Here is a 20,526-nt window from a genome sequence, read left to right as displayed (position 1 = left end):
AATTATCCTACCAAACACTGTTAAAAGCAGAAAGTATATTGGCTGTTGGTTTGCAGTCAAAGTCCTTCTCTTTTATACACCGAGCAATTGTCTGCAGGCAGTACAGAAAGGCTTGGAATATTGATTAAGAAAGTGAACGTCAGATAGAGAAATCAGGATTGTAAAGAGCTCTGTTGAAGATCCCTTTCCCCTAGTGCCTGTTTAACATTATGACCCATGAATTTGTCAAGTGAAGCAGCAGAGTCATCTTTGCATATCGTTTGAACTGAGGGCTTGCTTTGGAGAAGATAAGCAAGCCTTGTTGCCCAGAAGAAATAATGATGCTAATTTATCTCTGCCTGCCAAGGGATGTAGCCACCGAGCATGTGTGTAAGATTGTCTTGAAGGAACAGGGAGATGACTGGCTAAACTCAATTCACAGAAGCAAATACAATGTATTGAAAGCCGTGCAGTGCTTCTCAGAAATATGTGTGCAATGTTTTGTATCTGTTGCCAAATAAGCCATTTTTGCTACCCTGTCTTTCCTCCTTGATGCATTTGAAATTTTGTTTTCTTCATCAGCTGCATGTTACCCTTTATTTCAGATAAATCGATCAATTTTTTTAGAATTGAATTGAATACTGTATTTTTTTGCTAATAGAAGGTTTCCAAAAATGAAATTTTCCATTAATTATATAATTTGATGTTTTGAAAAATAGTATAGATACAAATATATATGACCCAAGTTTTGAGGCAGTAAAGAAGCTGAAACTGTCAACATTTGCCAACATTACTCTTTTAAAAATATAGCAACTTCTGGAGTCCACACAAACACATTTAATCATCAAAATCCAGAAGTTGCTGTCAGTGATTCTATGCTTCTCCATAGGGTATGCTGCTGAAGTCCCCATATCAATCAATTAGAAATTATTGAACTGACAAAAACCTCCAACTTTGTGCTATTAGTCTCGCTATAACAACCCTTGAAAATGTTGTACCTTGTTGAATGAGGCGCAGCCGGCTTTGTAATAGTGTACTAAATTCATTAATACTGTTCAACAGCTTATTTAGCCCTGAAAAAATAATTTTATATCTGTGGAAGGTCAACTTTCTCCATTATGATTTCAAAGATCATTTTTATATTTTTGATATTTCAGTTTCTAGCTTAATCCCTTGTCTATTTCTCAGTTTTTATTTCATACTCTGTAAAATTATATTAAAAATCGAACATGATAATCAATGCTTTTAACTTCTTAGTTTGCTACCTGTGAGAATTCTTCAATGTGATTGGCTGCAAAAGCTGTTGAATGACATCAGTGTTCCTGAATGCCTGGAGACATGTTGACTTGACGCCAGATTGAAATTAACATTGGGAAAGATAAAATCAACACCAGAGAAATTAGTAGATCATTCTTCAGAGTCAGCAGTGAGTGCTGTCACTTCACCATTGGCTACAAATATAAACATACAAATATAAAAAATACAAATGTGCCATATTTTTCAAATAATCTTCCCTTGCATTTAAGGTGATGCTGGGGCAAAAAGTGCAGAACTGTAGAAGCAGTAACAAACTTTTTTCCCTTTCCATCATTTGAAGAGGCTAAAGAGTAAGATTATTTACCACTTCCTAAATATTTGGCCACAATGAATCAAGTAACCCTCAATTTTTGAACTTCAAATACAGAAGCCTTGGGTGCTTTACATTCAGCATGTAGCAATGTTTTCACAAGAGACCGCAGTTTTAAACCATAGCTCTGTGAATTGCAAAGATGACAACAAAGGCACAATCAATATTCCCTTTTGGATGCATACACAAACTTTATTTTGAAACATATCAAAGGTCTAGAACAAAGTAAGTCTATATAAACATCTGGGTGGGTTTAAGTAGCTTGGCTAGTTCAGTTTTACTTCATAACACTGCTTCAATGCTTATTAGTTGTGACAACAGCCTGGTGCAGCAGTTAAGATTAGATGTGAGGCAGTTACTAATTGAATAGAATTGAAGATCTCCTGAAAATACCTGCCTTTAGCTAACAGTTGCTTGGCAGTACAGAACTTGAATGTTGCTGAAAAGAGAGACGTATTGCTTTTTGTCTTGAACTCATCAGGACAAATGCAAGAATGTAAAATTTCAAACAATCACTACAATTTAAAGTATAGGAGAAAAGAGGTGTTGATTGGTTGGCAAGCCGACTCTGGTCGAGACGTTGCCATTGAGAAATCAATGGAGGAATATAGGCTTCCCATGCTTCTGGATAATTCAAAAAGGGGTGCAAGGCTTTTGTTTGCACAGAAAAGGTCCCCGTGTATGAACGATTGTTGCTTTTAGCAAGCGTAAACAAACCACATTACAAGCTTGACTGATCTTAAACTGGTTGTTAGTGTAGCTATGAGCTCACTCAGGATTGTTTAGTAAGTGCTGCCCAACCGTGGAATCACACCTAACATTAGACGTTTTGTTTTGGGTTTTGTAAGCGCGGGCTGTTTGAGTACGGTCTATACTCTGCCTATTATGATCAGCTAGAGGAACATTTTTTTATTCATTCATGGGATGTGGGCTTCGCTGGCTGGGCCACATTTATTGCCCATCCCTAGTTGCCCTTGAGAAGGAGATGGTGAGCTGCCTTCTTGAACCGCTGCAGTCCATGTGGTGAAGGTACACACACAGTGCTGTGAGGAAGGAAGTTCCAGGATTTTCACCCAGCGATTATGAAGGGGCGATATATTTCCAAGTCAGGATGGTGAGTAACTTGGAGAGGAATTTCCAAGTGGTGGTGTTCCCATCTATCCACTGCCCTTGTCCTTCCAGATGGTAGTGGTCGTGGGATTGGAAGGTACTGTCTAAGGAGCCTTGGTGAATTCCAGCAGTGCGTCTTATGGATGGTATACACAGTACACACTGCTGCTACTGTGCATCAGTGGTGGAGAGAGTGAATGTTTGTGGATGTGGTGCCAATCAAGCAGGCTGCTTTCCCCTGAACGGTGTCAAGTTTCTCGAGTGTCGTGGGAGCTGCACTCATCCAGGCAAGTGGGGAATATTCACTCCTGATTTGTGCCTTGTAGATGGTGCACAGGCTTTGGGGAGTCAGAAGGTGAGTTATTCATCGCAGGATTCCTGGCCTCTGACTTTCTCTTGTAGCCAGCATATTTATATGGCTAGTCCACTTCAGTTTCTGGTCAATGGTAACCCCAGGATGTTGATAGTGATTTTGATTCAGTGATGGTAATGTAATTGAATGTCATGGGGCGATGGTTAGATTCTCTCTTGTTGGAGATGGTCATTACCTGACACCTGTATGGCGCAAATGTTACTTGCCACTTGTCAGCCCAAGCCTGGATATTGTCCAGGTCTTGCTGCATTTGGACATGGACTGTTTCAGTATCTGAGAAGTTGCAAATAGTGCTGAACACTGTGCAATCATCAGTGAACATCCCCGTTTCTGACCTTACGATGGAAGGTCATTGATGGAGCAGCTGAAGGTTGGGACTAGGACACTACCCTGAGGAACTCCTGCAGTGATGTCCTGGAGCTAAGATGACTGACCTCCAACAACCACAACCATCTTCTTTTGTGCTAGGTATGACTCCAACCAGTGGCGAGTTTTCCCCCTGATTCCCATTGACTCCAGTTTTGCTAGGGCTCCTTGATGCCACACTCGGTCAAATGCGGCCTTGATGTCACTCTCACCTCGCCTCAGGAGTTCAGCTCTTTTGTCCATGCTTGAACCAAGGCTGTATTGCGGCCAGGAGCTGAGTGGCCCTGGTGGAACCCAAACTGGGCGTCAGTGAATAGGTTATTGCTAAGCAAGTGCCGCTTGATAGCACTGTTGATGACCCCTTCCATTACTTTATTGATGATCGAGAATAGACTGATGGGGCAGTAATTGGCCAAGTTGGAATTGTCCTGCTTTTTGTGTACAGGACATACCTGGTCAATTTTCCAGTCAATCCAGGTAGATGCCAGTGTTGAAGCTGTACTGGAACAGTTTGGCTAGGGGCATGGCAAGTTCTGGAGCACAAGTCTTCAGTACTATTGCCGGAATATTGTCAGACCCCATAGCCTTTGCCCTATCCAGTGCCTTCAGCCATTTCTTGATATCATGTGGAGAAAGTCAAATTGGTTGAAGACTGGCATCTGTGATGCTGGGAATCTCCAGAGGAGGCCAAGATGGATCATCAACTTGGCACTTCTGGCTGAAGATTGTTGCAAATGCTTTAGCCTTATCTTTTGCACTGATGTGCTGGGCTCCTCCACCATTGAGGATGGGGATATTTGTGGAGCCTCCTCCTGCTCCACCAGTGAGTTGTTTAATTGTCCATCATTCACGACTGGATGTGGCAGGACTGCAGAGCTTAGATCGGACCCTTTGGTTGTGGGATCGCTTCGCTCTGTCTATCACTTGCTGCTTATGCTGTTTGGCATGCATGAAGTCCTGTGGTTTAGCTTCACCAGGTTGACACCTCATTTTTAGGTATGCCTGGTGCTGCTCCTGCACTCTTCATTGAATCAGGGTTGATCCCCGGGCTTGGGGATATGCCAGGCCATGAGGTTACAGATTGTGTTCAAGTACAATTCTGCAGCTGTTGATGGCCCACAGTGCCCCATGGACGCCCAGTCTTGAGTTACTAGATCTGTTTGAAATCTATCCCATTTAGTACGGTGGTCATGCCACTCAACACAATGGAGGGTATCCTCAATGTGAAGGTGGGACTTCGTCTCCACAAGGACTGTGCAGTGGTCACTCCTACCAATACTGTCATGGACAGATGCATCTGCGGCAGGCAGGTTGGTGAGGATGAGGTCCAGTGTGCTTTTCCCTCTTGTTAGTTCTAGCACCTTTAGGACTTGGCCAGCTCGGTCAATCGTGGTGGGGACTGGTGGGGGACGTTGGTGATGGACTCTTGGTGATGGACATTGAAGTCCCCCGCCCAGAGTACATTCTGCGCCCTTGCCACCCTCCGTGCTTCCTGCAAGTGATGTTCAACATCACTCAACATGTCCTGATGAGTGCAAGACAAAAAACTTTGACATGATGTCTCTTTTTTTAGCAATGCTCAAACTCCTGATGTCATATTTGAAAATGAATTCTCTTCTGGGAGAAATTCAAAACTAGAGGCCATAAATATGAGAAAGTCACTAATTAAAGCATTAAGAAATTCAGGAGAAACATCTTTATCCAGAGCGTGGTTTGAATGTGACACTTATTGCTACAAGGAGTCGTTGAGGTGATTAACATGGATGCATTTAAAGGGAAACCAAATAAATACATGGAGGAGAAAGGAAGTGGATATGTTGATAGTATGAAATAGTAAGATGGCAGGAGGCTCATGTGGAACATAAATCTGTTGGGCCAAATAGCCCGTTTCTGTACCATAAAATTGTATGTAATTTTGGTCTTAATAATAGAGTGCAATGTTTCATACCTTAGAAGATATTGGCAATAAAAGATAACATTCCTTCCTTAAAGCCTATTTCCCTTGATCCCTAAAAGGCAGCCTTTCCTTCAATTAGCTTTAAATGTAACTTGTTTAAGACAGATAAGCAACATTATTGGTGTAGGTATTTTTGAACCAGATTTTGGAACATAGGGGTGCTCAGGTTTGGAAAACCTGCAGTCAATATGTCTTGTCATAAAATTTAAAAATATGTAAACTTGTTCATCCAGAGACGCTTAATTCAAATTTTTAGATAGTAATCTGTATCTGATTAGTTGTCCTTCTCTGCATCCTTTTCACAGCAATATGTCCTACTTGTGACAGAGTGTCCCCAGTGACCTCAGTATTCCAGATGGGACTGACCTAGTGCCCAGAATATACAGCCAGGATTTGTGTGCTCTCTGTATATACCTCTAGATTTATTTGCTTACTTTACTGCTGTTGCATAATGAGAAGATGATTTCAACTATCTATCCCCAATCCCTTGCCAATGCGTGTCCTTTAGTCTATTACCATTCATTCATCTTGTACCCCCTTTTCCAATCTTACCATTCTGCATTTGTCTACATTGATGATAGCTGTTGTCCATCAGTCCAATTATCCAACCTATACAGATCTTTCTGTATTTAGTCCACTTATTGGGCCGTAACCTCCGAACTCACCGGAGCCAGATTTGGAAGGTGAACCAAAGATGAACTGGGGAAATCCTCTTGGAAGTTCCAAAGTAAGGGTTTGTACGGCAATTGCCCAGAAGTGCACACTTGCTCTGGATAATTGCCTTGCGCTGGGAACCATCCAAAAATGTGGTTTAAATTGCAAACTTTGGATGGTTCCGTCAGGGTTATACCAATAGTTACTCAGAAAAAGTTAGAAGAATTAAAACCTCTTCTAACTTCTGGGTAACTATTGTAAAGACCCAGACCAACCCCACAGGACTTCCCCACCCCTGACCTCTGACAGGCCCCGACCTCTGACCCCCTCCAACCTCCCTCCCTCGCACTTTGCTGCCTCTGAACCAATTTCTGATGCAATTAATATTTCTCCCTGGCCATCCCACTACCACTTGTCTCTCATTTTATACCTTCAGATTATGTGGACCAAAGACCTTACCAACATTTTTAAAAGCTCCACTAAAATTTAAATTGTTAATCTCACGTTCCCATTACCTACTCACCATTATCTCTTCAAATAGTTCCTAAAACTATGGGATTCACTGTTAATAATCCAAATTTCTTCAGGTGTTTCATTATTCCCTCTTTTTTTACCTACTACAGACATTGGGCAAACCCGCCTGTACCACCCAACAGATTTTTATGCTTCTTTCAATATATTGGTCTAATGTTTCCCTCCTTGGCTGTAATTGTTGTTTCCAAACCCTAAAAAATGCATGCCAGGATATAAACAATTGTGTTCTTTTAAAGCAGTGTCCTATTTTAGCCTTCTCGACTTATTACCTCCTTATTTGTAATCTTTAACATTATAAATATTACATTTCTGTCCATTTAGCTCAGTCGAAGCATTTTGTGCCTGTAAGCTTTAGGCTGTGTCTTCCACCCCATCCCAATGCATGAGCATAAATCCCAGGCTGATGTTTCAGTGCAGTACTGAGTACCATGTTGCCCTTCCTGTGGGACATCATCAGCCAACACCAAAGCAGATTAATTGGCGACTATTCTCATGGTTGCTTGTGGGATCTTGCGCTCATATTTGCTAATCAAATAAAAACAGTGACCAGTAACAAAATATTAAAATATAAAATTTTCCTATATGAAACACTCAGGGAGGTCTCAGAAAGAAGTGATGTAGTGCTATATAAATGCAAAACCCTTCCTGCCTACCTCTCTTCCTCCCTCCCTAAATGCAAAACCCTTCCTGTCTACCTCTCTTTCTCTCTCTCCCCCACCCCCCCAACTCCCCCACACAAAATTCCACCTCCATTTCTGGGAGGTGATCCTTAGTTTGAAACCCCAGTGGCATTGAGGATCCAAATCTTTTGTGGGATCCACAAAGTAGTGGCTTACTTTCTTTTTATGGTCAGCCTTTTTAACAGCAATGATAGCCCTAAACTTATTAGAGAAAGGAGCACACAGGGTTTGGCCTGAAAGTTGATCTCCTGGGGCTACATATATGTTCTATCAATCAGTGACAAAATACACAGCTTTTGCCTGGCAGAGATTGCTTAAGACACATGACAACTAATTACTCTGTACACAGAGAGGGAGTGAATATTAACATGGGAGACATCCAATCCATGTGTGCCATGCACATCTTCTGGGGCTTTCTTATCCACAGTTGAGATTTCTGCTGGGGCTAGCTCTTGCAAAAATGCTGTTGTGTTGAAACATCTGATTAATAGCTGTTATTTTCAAAGTCATATATACTGTGTGTATATAGGAAAAAGAAGCATATTGTCTGCAGTGTCATGGGAATCAGCTAAAATTAAAAGGAACATGAGGAATATAATCATGTGTCTTTTGTGATTAATCTAATATTTGCAGATTCTTCATTCTTTCAGCTTCCACAAGTAAATCAGTAGGCTGCTGTCCAGCTGGGAGAAAACCCATTGGGACATTGTCCCATTAACAGTTCCATACCGCATAGTAGCTTTGTGGGCTTATAGTCTCATTTTACTCTCACCTTGCTGTACCTAAACTTTCAGTTTCATACCATAACCTCATTTTTATCTCATCCACAAGAATATATGAGATATTCTGAGACTCAATTGCAGACTTGACTGTTCCAACACACTGCTGGCCAGCCTCCTACATTCTGCCCTCTGTAAACTAGAAGTCACCCAAACTCTGCTGCCTGTGTCCTAACTCACACCAAGTCCCATTCACCCATCAGCCCTGTGCTTGCTAACCTACATTGGCTCCTGGTTAGGCAACACCTTGAGTCTAAAATTCTATTCCTTGTTTTCAAATCCATCTTTGGCTCAACCCTCTCTAACTCTGTAGCCCTCTGAGATATCTGTGCTCCTCCAAATCTGGTCTCCTGAGCATCTCCAATTTTAATCACTCTACCATTGACAGCCATGGCAAGGCCCAAAGTTCTGGAATTTCCTCTTTAACCTCTCCACCACCCTTCTTCTCTTTCCACCTTTAAGACGTTACTTAAAATCTACTTGACCAAACTTTTGGTCCGAAACTGAATATCTCTTTAGTTGGCTCAGTGTCAAATTTTGTTTGATAATGCTCCTGTGAAGCACCTTGGGATGTTTTATTACATTAAAGGTGCTATTTAAATACAAGTTGTTTTCGTCCCTTTGCAAGCTCTTTCATTTAAGTTTTATGTTTTTCTGAAGATTTTGTTGTTTCATAGCATTATCACTAAGTTCTGATTTCAACTTGCAATTTGTTATTGATTGTAAAATAGCTAGGTAAAGAACTTTATATAAGTACTGCCAGGATTTTTTTTATAATTCAAATGTGGTGAGGGTTCCACAGGAAATTGTCTTGCCATTTTAAATGTTGAGAGTAATTTTTAAATAAAGACAGTTTTCTGAACCAATGACAAATGTTCTATTTTTACAAGATATAAACAGTATTTCTAAAGAAACCTTACAAGCAATTTTAATACTGTAACTTAGTTAGTTAGTAAGACTCTTGAATTCACAGGTGGAATTTTATTTTCCCCCCAGAAGCTGACTTGGAGGCGGGGTCCCATTTAGTCGGACGGGAAGGTGTGGGGTGGAAACTTCCAATTGCCTCCAATTAAGCCTGGGATGTGAAGGCTTGAGAATGGCCTTCCTGCCCAGAAGCTAATTGAGGCCCTTAAGAGCCCACTTCAGGGCCTCATCCCCCTGCTGCTGGTATTCAGCCAGTGGAATGTGAGCCACACCATGTAGTTAACCTGCTAGGTAAACTCTGGCATGTATGCCTGCGGGCTGATGGGGGCGGTCCCTCCTACTTGTGCAGCCTGTAGCCAACGGAGATATCCACTGGAGGCATGGGCCACCCACGGGTGAAGACCTCTACCTGCTCTAAATATGAACTCCCTCTTCCTCCTATCTTGTCAAGGCCTCCCTGACTGGCCCTGATAAGCCCGCCTCACCTACCCTCACTCGAGGCTCCAAGATGATCCTGCAGCCTAAGCCTACTGGAATACCAGCTGTGGCCACTGATCCTAGTGGTGCTGCAGTACTGGAGAGCTGCTGGCCTCTGATTGGCCGGCAGTTCTCAGAGGTGGGATATTCTCCCTGAGGATGACAAGTACCCTGATTCTGACCAGGTAAATCCCTGAGTGTCATTAAACCGGGTCGGGGGTGTGCGGAATGGCCACAGCTGTGGTGCTACAGGCCCTTTAGCCGGTGGACAGGTTTGACACTGCAAGTATTAAATTCTGTCCTACGTTTCAGGTTGCATTCATTTCCTTTGTTACTTTTAGATACAAATTCAGGGCAGAAAATATCAATTATCTGGAAAATGCAGGCATCATTACCAGCTCTCTTACCACAGTACTTAAAGGCACAAACCTGAAAATTAATCGTTCTGTGGTACACTACTGATCATCCATGTATTCAACATTTATGACATAATACTTTCCTCAATGAGTTCTCAATGTCTGGATTTCATGGTGGGAAGCGGTGGAGTCTGGTGCTTGGTGAAACCCTCATATGGGAACACAGGAAAGTCCAAGTTGCTAGCCACTCTCCAAGGTGCTGTTGTGTATCTCCGTGGTGACTAATTTATTCAGTAGTGACAAAGCCTGCAAGTTGTGGATTAGAATTTCACAATTTAGGAGCCTAAGGACAGAAAGAAATTAAGGATTTGACTAAAACAAAATGCATGTTGTTTTGATGTATGCAACTGCTACTTCAGCTTTTATTAATCAAAGATACTGTAAGCAGGAGCTTGACGACTCTAAAAATATTGAAGAGTAGAGATGACTTTCTATGCTTCATGGATGATCACTGAGAGGCCAGTTAGATCAGTTGGTTAGACCGTGGTGCTTGATAACGCCGACGACACTTGTTCAATCCCTGTACCAACTGACTTTGATCTTGGGGCCTGCCTCTTCTACTTGCTCCATTGTGTTTTCAGGGCATCATTGAGCCATGAGTAGCAACCCTCAGATAACCAGGATGCTGCATGAAGAGAGAGAATGATCAGTAAGCTGAACACAGTTGGGAAGGGACAGAGTGACAAATGTAAATTTACATTCAGGTAACCTTATTGATGTTGACTTTGAAACATTCCTAAAATACAAATAGCCGAGCTTTGTTTCACACAGTGTGCAGGTGATGCATCCTCTCCAGGGCCTGGCCTTGTGTAACACCTCGCACAATCTTTCTCTGTTGTAACAGGGTGCCTACAGGATTGCCTGGAGGGAAGATGGATTGCTTCAGCTTGCTTGGTTTGATCAGCTGTCAGCTGCGGTGGAGGAGAGAAGAACTCATAAAAATGAAAATATAGTGGCTTCCTTAATGGTTTTGGTTTCTCTTGCTGCAAGTTGATAGAGGATGAGAAATCAGGGCCTGTGACATCAGTGAATGTACAAGTCAATAGAACAGCCTGTGTGGGTATGCAGAGAGTCCTCGATATACCTTTGAAACTGACAGCTGAAAGAAAGAGTCAGGCACTTTTGACAAGATATTCAATATACCATCAGATTTTAGCCGAGGAGTGATACAGCATAGTGATACCACCTGTCATGGGGATGGTTTGTAATTTATATAATAAACAGTGCCATCTCCTGGGCCAGGTAGTGAATTTCCATCCTTTTGTTGTGTAGTCAGTAATACTCGATAAAGTTATTCAGCTAATTGAGATTGAAAAGCTTAAACGATCAGGACTTCATTGCGCATAGCTTAAATTATAATATGTTGTGAAAATAGTTAATGATTGATTGACTCCTGGTCTATGGTTAATGCCTGCTTTATAGCAGTAGTTAGCCTTGAACTATGAATGAATCACAGCTGATGGACCAATTCAACTACTGAAGTTATATTTCACTTTTTAGAGGGCCTGAAATAGAATAGAAAGTTTGCCACCTTAAGAGCTGACTCAACAGAGTGTATAGTTTTAGGATCTTTTGATCATTTCTCTACGATGCTTTTTGGGGGGAGTTGTGGAAGAGTTTTGTGTTAAAATATTATGTTATGAAACAGCAACGGAAATCATGGCGGGCAGGGGCACTTAATTTGGCAGAAGGCAAAAAAATGTTTCCAGATGGCGGGATAAACTGTCGGAATTTTGTTCTCCCGACTTTCAAGGCATGTTAAAGGCTGGTCGAGGTTCCCGACAAACAATGACGGGAACTCCATTTGCATGCATTAGCATCTCATGTACGCTCATTAAAAGGCCACCTCGCTGGAATTAAGCTCCTGCTCCAAATCAAGTTCCCTATCAGCGAAAATTTACAATGCTCAGTTTTACAACTGTATCTAAGTGCTGTACACCTGGCAAGCTACACCTCTTCCACAACTTTGAGATCTGTAAATGTCACTTTCTCCTTCTTGGGAACCTCATATTGAGTACCATTAGCAACTCTGCTCCAAGGCTGGACAAGGGAGGCAGGCTTACTGGGAAAGTGGGAGGAGAGTGTCAGGGGAAGGTGGTGGGGGGCGGGGGGGGAGAATGTCCGGGAAGGTGGGGCAGAGGGGAGTGTTTTAGAGGGCAGGGTTGGTGGTCAATGGCGGGGTCCTGGAGGGAGAACTCGGGGTATGGGAGACAGGAGAGAATAGTCACAGTCAGAGTGGGGAGTGGGATGTGGTAGGGTGGCAGTTCCATGGTGAGGGTCTGGTAAACGGGGAAACAGACGAGGACAAAAAGGTGGCTTGGATAACAGGAGGGGGCAGGGTCAGGGTGAGCATGGGGATGGTAACGGGTGTCAGCTCTGAGGGGAGGAAAGGCATGTGAAGGTGGATTGTGATAAGATCCAGGGAGACGGGGAGGTTCAAGGGTGACAGAGAGGAGAGGAATGGTGATATTGGGTGGATCTGTGATGAGTGGGGAGAAGTTAGTGGGTGACGGGTGAGGGTAGACGATGGTGGAGCGAGTTTGAAAGGTGACGCGTGCCGTTTTTCCAAACTGAACTTAACCATGCAATTAGTCAGTTAGTGAGATCCCTCCAGGTCAGAGGAGTGTCTTTTTGGGTGGCTGGAGTTCAAGGTCAGCACATGTGGGCAACTAAAGGGGCACCCTAATAATAATGAAGTAACTGGATGTCAAAGATGCTCACTTGTGTTCTCCTCTCTATGGTTAAGCCCGCATTGCAGCAGGTTTCTTCCTGATTCATGGGTCTCATAACATCAAAGTCCCAGTAAGGTGTGGAGCTACCGTTCATTCTGTGCTTTTTGCTGCAGTCAGAGGCAGGAATGAAGGGAGGGAGAGGCTGGTGGAGGGCAGCCAACTTGCAACTCCAAACCTCCATCCTCCTGGGTGAATGGTTGTGGCTGACAGGGGATCATGTGGTTAGTTTTTTTTATGCTGCCAAGGCAATGGCCTCTCTATAGAGTTTCAAGGGTAATGGAGATGAGCAGAAAATGTCTGCATGAAGCTTCATGCACGTGACTCTCATCACCCTGGTCAAAGAGCCTTACACATTCATTTATGAACGGGAGGAACACCCATTTCTGGTCTTTCAGGATGTCCTTTAGGTGGAAGGGATGGGATCAGGATACCATATCTACATGAAGGCCAGGTGAAGGGCTTAGCACTTGCCCACCGGCTTTGAGATGGAGGGAAACCTGTAAAGGACATGTTCAATTAATGTATCATTTCAATTTGTTTACACATCCAAAGAGACGTCGATGATGCAGGCTGCAGGCAACCCTGTCTTGGTAATGGCTCTCATCCAGATGACGAGAAGGCGGGCCCATTGCAGGTTGGAACAGTGCCAGGAGGAGTAAGGGCCTGAGCAGCAGGAGGCAGTGGGGCCTCTAGAAGGTCAAGAGATGGTGAACATAGAACACTGCAATAGCGAGCATTGGCCCAATCATAGGTGTATTGTCAGCAGTGCTCTTATCTAGAAATGAGCGAAAGGCATTGCCAGAGGCGCCCTCGTATATCCCGGGATGTGATTGCTCACATCTGCGAACTTCTCCGGTACAAGCTGCGGCCACAAGGAATCTGGAGGAGTAATGTGGAGCTCCTGGCCTGCAGAGAGTGAATGTATGTCCGGGTGCCCCTTAAATATGGTGCCAGAATCTTGACTCCGTGAGGTAATGGCAGGGCAGATGACTTCCTTCCCTGCCTACCATGAGATTCGCTGAGCTCCTCATGGACACATAATCACATAATTAATGAGCTGAAGAACAGAAGATTGTGTGTGTTCACCCACCCTGCCGCCCAGCGGGAATCACGCCAATTTTCCCACCTGCCACCTCACTTAGTCTCCAGAATGAAAAATTCCGCCCATAGAGTATTTTATGCAGGTTAAGGAAAGTGATCCAAGACAATAAGCATTTTTGAGAATCATGTCCAACAACACTCAAGGAGCTCAACATCATCCAGGACAAAGCAACCTGCTTGATTGGCACCCCATCCGCCACCTTAAACGTCACTCCCTCCACCACCAACATACAGTGGCAGTGTGTACCATCTACAAGATGCACTGCAGCAACTACCTTCCAAATCTGTGACCTCTTAATATCCAGAAGGACAAGGGCAGCAGATGCCTAGGAACACTACCACCTGCAAGTTCCCCTCCAAGCCACACACCATCTTTGCTTGGAACTATATTTCTGTTCCTTCATTGTTGCTGGATCAAAATCCTGGAACTCCCTCGCTAACAGCACTGTGGGTGTACCTGCACCACATGGGCTACAGTGTTTCAAGAAGGCAGTTCATCACCGTCTTCTCAAGGACAATTAGGGATGCACAGCAACTGCTGGCCTTGTCAGTGACGCTATTTTTATTATTCATTTAGCTGCCTTCTTGAACCGCTGCAGTTCACGTGATGAAGGTACACCCACAGTGCTGTTAGGGAGGGAGTTCCAGGATTTTGACCCAGTGACATTGAAGGAACAATGATATATTTCCGAGTCAGGGTGGTGAGTGGCTTGGAGAGGAACTTCCAGGTGGTGGTGTTCCCATGTATATGCTGCCCTTGTCCTTCTAGATGGTAGTGGTTGTGGGTTTGGAAGGTTCTGTCCAAGGAGCCTTGGTCAGTTCCTGCAGTGCATCCTGTAGATGGTACACAATGCTGCCACTGTTCGCCGGTAGTGGAGGGAGTGAATGTTTGTGGATGGGGTGCTAATCAATCGGGCTGTTATGTCCTGGATGTTGTCCAGCTTCTTGCGTGTTATTGGAGTTGCGCTCATCCAAGCAAGTGGAGAATATTCCATCACACTCCTGACTTATGCCTTGTAGATGGTGGACAGGCTTTGGGGAGTCAGGAGGTGAATTACTTACTGCAGGATTTCTAGCCTCTGACCTGTGCTTGTAGCCATGGTATTTATATGGCTAGTCCAGTCCAGTATATGTTCAATGGTAACCCCCAGGATGTTGATAATGGGGAATTTGGCGATGGTAATGCCATTGAATGTCATGGGGCGATGGTAAGATTCTCTCTTGTTGGAGATGGTCATTGCCTGGCACTTGTGTGGTGCGAACGTTACTTGTCACTTGTCAGCTCAAGTCTGGATATTGTCCAGGTCTTGCTACATTTGGACATCGACTGCTTCAGTGTCTGAGGAGTCGCAAATGGTGCTGAACATTGTGCAATCATCAACGAACATCCCCACTTTTGACCTTATATGATGGAAGGAAGATCATTGATGAAGCAGCTGAATATGTTTGGGTCTAGGACACTACCCTGAGGAACTCCTGCAGTGATGTCCTGGGGCTGAGATGACTGACCTCCAACAACCACAACCATCTTACTTTGTTCTAAGTATGACTCCAACCAGTGGAGAGATTCCCAGTTTTGCTAGGGCTCCTTGATGCCACACCAGGTCAATGCTGCCTTGATGTCTAGGGCAGTCACTCACACCTCAACTTTGGAGTTTAGCTGTTTTGTCCATGTTTGAATAAAGGCTGTAATGAGGTCAGAGGCTGAGAGACCCTGGCGGAACCCAAACTGAGCTTCAGTGAGTAGGTTATTGTTAAGCAAGTGCCGCTTGATAGCACTGTTGATGACCCCTTCCATCACTTTACTGATGATCGAGAGTAGACTGATGGGGCGGTAATTGGCTAGGTTGGATTTATCCTGCTTTTTGTGTACAGGACATACCTGGACAATTTTCCACACAGTCGGGTAGATGCCAGCGCTGTAGCTGTACCAGAACAGCTTGGCTAGGGGTGCGGCAAGTCCTGGAGCACAAGTCTTCAGTACTATTGCTGGAATATTGTCAGGGCCTGTTGCCTTTGCAGTATCCAGTGCCTTCAGCTGTTTCTTGATATCACATGGAGTGAATCGAATTGGCTGAAGACTGGCATCAGTGATGCTTGGGCCCGCTGGAAGAGGCTGAGATGGATCATCCACTCCTGACTCCCCATACCATGAAAGAATAGAAAAAAGGTGCCAATGAGCTAGTGTTGCAGTTGTTTGCCGTAGGTTGTAAATAATAAGCAAGTAATGTCTTGTTATGGCATTTGAGAAACTCCACCTATTTATTGTGTTGAATAGTCTCAGATCTCTTTCTGGCTTTGAACAGAAAATAAATTACCGAGACTAAAACAGAGGCAGTTAGTCAAGTTTTTGAAGCAGATAAGATGTAAAGTAGTTTTGCCCAGAAAAGGCTACAAGAAGGTTAGAATGTGGGAGAGATAATAAGGTGACACAGTAAAAAGGGAAAGCATGGTGTGTTTATTATTTTGTGCTATTAAGCAGCATTCGTGATCAGTTGCACTTATTTCAATCAGTACAATTAGTACTGTCGTTTGTTGTATAGTAGAGTTGCTTAACAACTTGCATGTGGCCAAGTATTGCACAGTGTTCTCTTCACATGCTGATGAAATTAATTTGCAGTTCAGATCAGAAAGAGGCCTGCTCTCCTTATCATATCTGTTGATTACATAATTTTTATAGTTAGATATTGACAAAGTGTGTATTCAATGGTTTGTTTCACATTTTATATATCTGATTTATCTCTAAGTCTACAAAAGGTTTAAAATACCTATACAATTACAAGATGTCTCCACATATTTTCACAGCGCAGGCTACTCAAGTCTTTCTCTGGAAGCTTCTGTTTACTTTAGCTCTCTTAGGCTCCATCCAGGCTTAAGCAATCCAGCAAGTGTGCATAGATCAGTTACCAGACTAGCAAAATCAAAAACATATCAGTTAAACCATTGAACACTATTGTAGGTACACCCCAAAACATAAGATGTGTGTACAACTTTCTGGAATGACTAATACTGCTGTACCCAAGAGAATATCTAAAGCAATACCCTATGTTTCCTTATGTACCTTATGTTGCCAAAGAAACAGCAAGACTGGATTGAATGTATCTAGCAATCTGTAATAGGTAAGCACATGCTCTGGAAGTTTGTTGCGTTGCCTTAAGAGTTCAGGGATAAATTCCTTCAGAGTTCTCCCAGAAATTGAGAAATATTTTCTTTCTATATGTTTTTATGTTCCCCGAGTGTTTATATTACTAGCAACTGGAGAAGAAAGTGCTTATGGATTGCATTGTCTAATATGGTGACCATTGAAGGGGTCTCGTACCTTTTCTCAACCTTTTCATACTTGTGCATATAAAAACTAACACATGATATTTGACTCCAATACATTGCTGATTCATAAGAAAATCTGTAGTACCCCTGAAACATGTATTGTTATATAGGTGTGATCATATAGTGTTTCTTACTGGTTATAGACTAGTATTCTGAGAACTGGGCTAATAATCCATCTTAAAAGACTATCTACTTTTATACATATTTGCTCCTGTTTACTATTTAATTGTTCATGTAAACCAGATATTGATCCCTTTATTGTTGATATCCTCTACTGAGATTTTTATTTTATTCCCTTAGAACAAATTAATGACTCTAATTATTTAAATATTTACGGTTGCCTCTTGGTTTAAAGTACTTAGTACCTCCTTCTCTCTCTGCTTCAAATTCCCACTCTCATCAAATCCTTGTTGCCACTCTGTTTAGCAATCCACTCAGTTTAGCAGATTCTCCTTAGTGTATAGCCACTCTCCTGGAGTTTGATATGGATGTGATGTTAACATTGAGGAAGACATTGCATTTAAAAGTTGTTTGTAGGTTTTCATGGTGAAAGCAGGAACATTGATCAACACAAATTTACACATTACACCATGGAAAACTTTACTCTGAAAAGGGCAGTTTTTACCTTGAAAGAGTTCCTTGGAAGAACTGAAAGGCTTCAACATTCCATGTAGCATACTCTGCCCATCATCTTGAGGAATGACTGGAACCGAATAAAGAGGTAGTGATATATAGTGGAGAATGGGAACCTGGGCAGGATCTTACTATTGATTGGTCAGGCCACTGTATTTATAATAGGACAGTACATGTTAACATTCTTGCTGCTGATTGGTTAATTGTGTAAGAATGGATGGGTGGCGTGTTTCTTGAGTAAGTGTAGCATAAGGGTCCAACATAAAGAGAGTTAATGTGGGACTGAGTACAGTACTGCCCCGACAGTGATGTAAGACAGCACATGACCGACACCCAGGGTCAGTCTAGAGTTGAACGGAGCCATGTGTACCAGCAAGCATGGAGACAGCTCCAGTTTGTACCCTTTACTGTATATTTGTAAATAGTTCTAAGAGTCAGTGAATTCTTACAGTTAACCCATGTGTGACTATGAAGACTTTTTCCAACCTACCGAATTGTAACCAACACTCTACAACAGTAAGGATACTCAGCTGTCACTGATGAGAAGGCTGCTATCTTGGGGGACAGTGTGGCATTGTTAGAATCTCCACAACCTCCCTGACCAATCATCAGTAAGATCCTGCTAGTATTCCCATCCTCCACTATATATAACTACCTCTCACCTGTTCCAGTCATTCCTCCAGATGATGGACAGAGTATGCTTCCCAAAACATTGAGGTCTATCAGTTATTCCAAGAACCTCTTTCAAGGTAACAACTGATGCTTTCAGAGCAAAATTTTACAAGGTGTAACAGTAAATTTACCTTCCTCAATGTTATTGCTCTCACCATGAAAACCTTCAAACAACTTATAAATACAATATTTTTTTCCTGCCCAAGTTTAAAAAAAAACGTGGTCCTAAAAGCTCTTTAACTTAGAATTGCAAGTACAGGGCCAGTCATTTTGCATGAAGGTGATATGAGAGTTACACAGAGATATCAATAATTGCCAGAAGTTGTGTTCTTGGATAATATTTTACAGGCAGTACCATATAATCTATAAATGCTAGCTTGAAAACTCCATGCCTGACTAGCTAGAAAAAGTTCCATCAAAAAATTATTTCATTTGACTTTTTTGTTCAAAGTTCTCACTATGAACTATAATTGGATTCTCGGTTACCAGATGGCTTGAATGAATGACATTAAAGATGAAATGAACAGAACCCCCATTGATCCTCTCTCAAGTGACCAGCCTGTTTTCAGAAAATGGTTTGTTAGCTCCACTTTTTACAATACCAGGACGATACCAGGGATGAGTGAGTTCAGTTACGTGGAAGGTTGGAGAAGTTGGGGCTGTCCCTCTTAGAGCAGAGAAGGTTAAGGCAAGACTGAATAGAAGTGTTCAAAATTGAGGTGTAGGGAGAAAATGTTTCCTTTGACTAGTGGGTCAGTAACTGGAGGTTGTTGATCTAAAATCATTGGCAGAAGAGCTAAATGGGAACTGAAGAGGGATTATTTTTCACAGAGGACTGTTATGCTCTGCAACGCACTGTCTAAAAATGTGGTAAAACCGGATTCTAAAAGAACTTCCAAAAAACAATTGGATGTGTATTTGAAGAAAACTAATTGCAGGGTTATGGGATTAAAACTTGGGGGGATGTGGGACTTGATTGGAAAGTACTTTCAGAGAGCCAGCACTGTCACGATGGACCAAATAACCTCCTTCTGAGCTCTAACATTCCATGAATACCTCTGCCTGAGGGGGCTGCAAGAATGCATCTTGATTGGTGCAAAATGACAATTCTGGCTCCAAAGTCAAATGCATTTGTCTATCCAAAACCTTTAAGCTGCATAGAAAAACCTTATTGGCCAAATTGTACTTTTTACTCTGCATTACAATAGAAACCTGTTGCACTCAAATCTTACTTTCATGATCAGAGTTCCTGACTTATGCCAACTGAATAAATCATACTGCATTTTTATCATGAGATTCTGGTATTTCATTCGTGTTTTGAGGATCAAATTCTATGCTTTCTTCCAATTTCCTGTGTTACAATCAATCTGTTAATGTGACAAGATCACTGCAATAAAAATGTTTGTTTGAAATAACGCTGGAATAATTTCACTGGAGTTGCTAAAGCGGTATTAAGTGTGCAATCATAAACTCTGCCATTTTAAAAATTTTAAACTTCGTGAAATTTTCTTAGAGGGTTCAGCTTGGTTATTTATGGAATTTTGCATGAAACTATTGTTACAGTGATGCTTGTATCAGTTCCTTAAGGCCTTCCAGCAGTTCTTTTAACATCATGATGTGCTGTTGTGTCCAGACACAGATTTACATAGAATGCATAGTGCATGGAAACAGACCCAACTGATCCATACCAGTGTTAATGCTCCAGATGAATCTCCTCCCACCCCCTTTCATCTAACCCTATCAGTATAACTTTCTATTTCTTTCTTCCTCATGTGTTTATCTGGTTTCCACTTAAATGCACCTGTGCTATCCACCTCAACTACTCCTCATCCCACATTCTAACCACACTGTGGGTAAAGAAGTTTCTTCTAAATTCGTTATTAGGTTTATTAGTGACTAAGTTAGATTTAAGGCCCCAATTTTGGTCTCCAACACAAGTGTAAGTAGCTTCTTTCCGTCGACTTTATCAAACATTTTCATAATCTTAAAGACCTCTATCAGGTTGCTCCTCGGCCTTCTCTTTTCTTGAGAAAAGAGTCTTGGCCTGTTCAATTTTTCAGATGTGAAAACTTTTCTTGCAAGAGTATTTCCTTCTATTTAAGAGTGGCATGGAACTTGTTGGGGTCTCCAACGGCCAAAGCCTATGGAATCTTACAGGGTCCTCTCTCCTAAATAAAAACTAGTG

The 20,526-nt window shown here is 42.4% G+C and overlaps 1 protein-coding gene across 7 annotated transcripts in view; it reads left to right on the top strand.

Annotated features, from left to right (window-relative positions):
• Positions 1-20,526, top strand: part of LOC144689549 (KH domain-containing RNA-binding protein QKI) — a 732,880-nt gene that overhangs the window by 666,466 nt on the left and 45,888 nt on the right. The window lies entirely within an intron of this gene.

The sequence above is a fragment of the Cetorhinus maximus genome, chromosome 14, assembly GCF_964194155.1.
Source record: "Cetorhinus maximus chromosome 14, sCetMax3.hap1.1, whole genome shotgun sequence".
Classification (NCBI taxonomy): domain Eukaryota; kingdom Metazoa; phylum Chordata; class Chondrichthyes; order Lamniformes; family Cetorhinidae; genus Cetorhinus; species Cetorhinus maximus.
The sequence above is the reverse complement of the archived record's forward strand: the minus strand, read 5'-3'. Positions and strand labels throughout refer to the sequence as shown.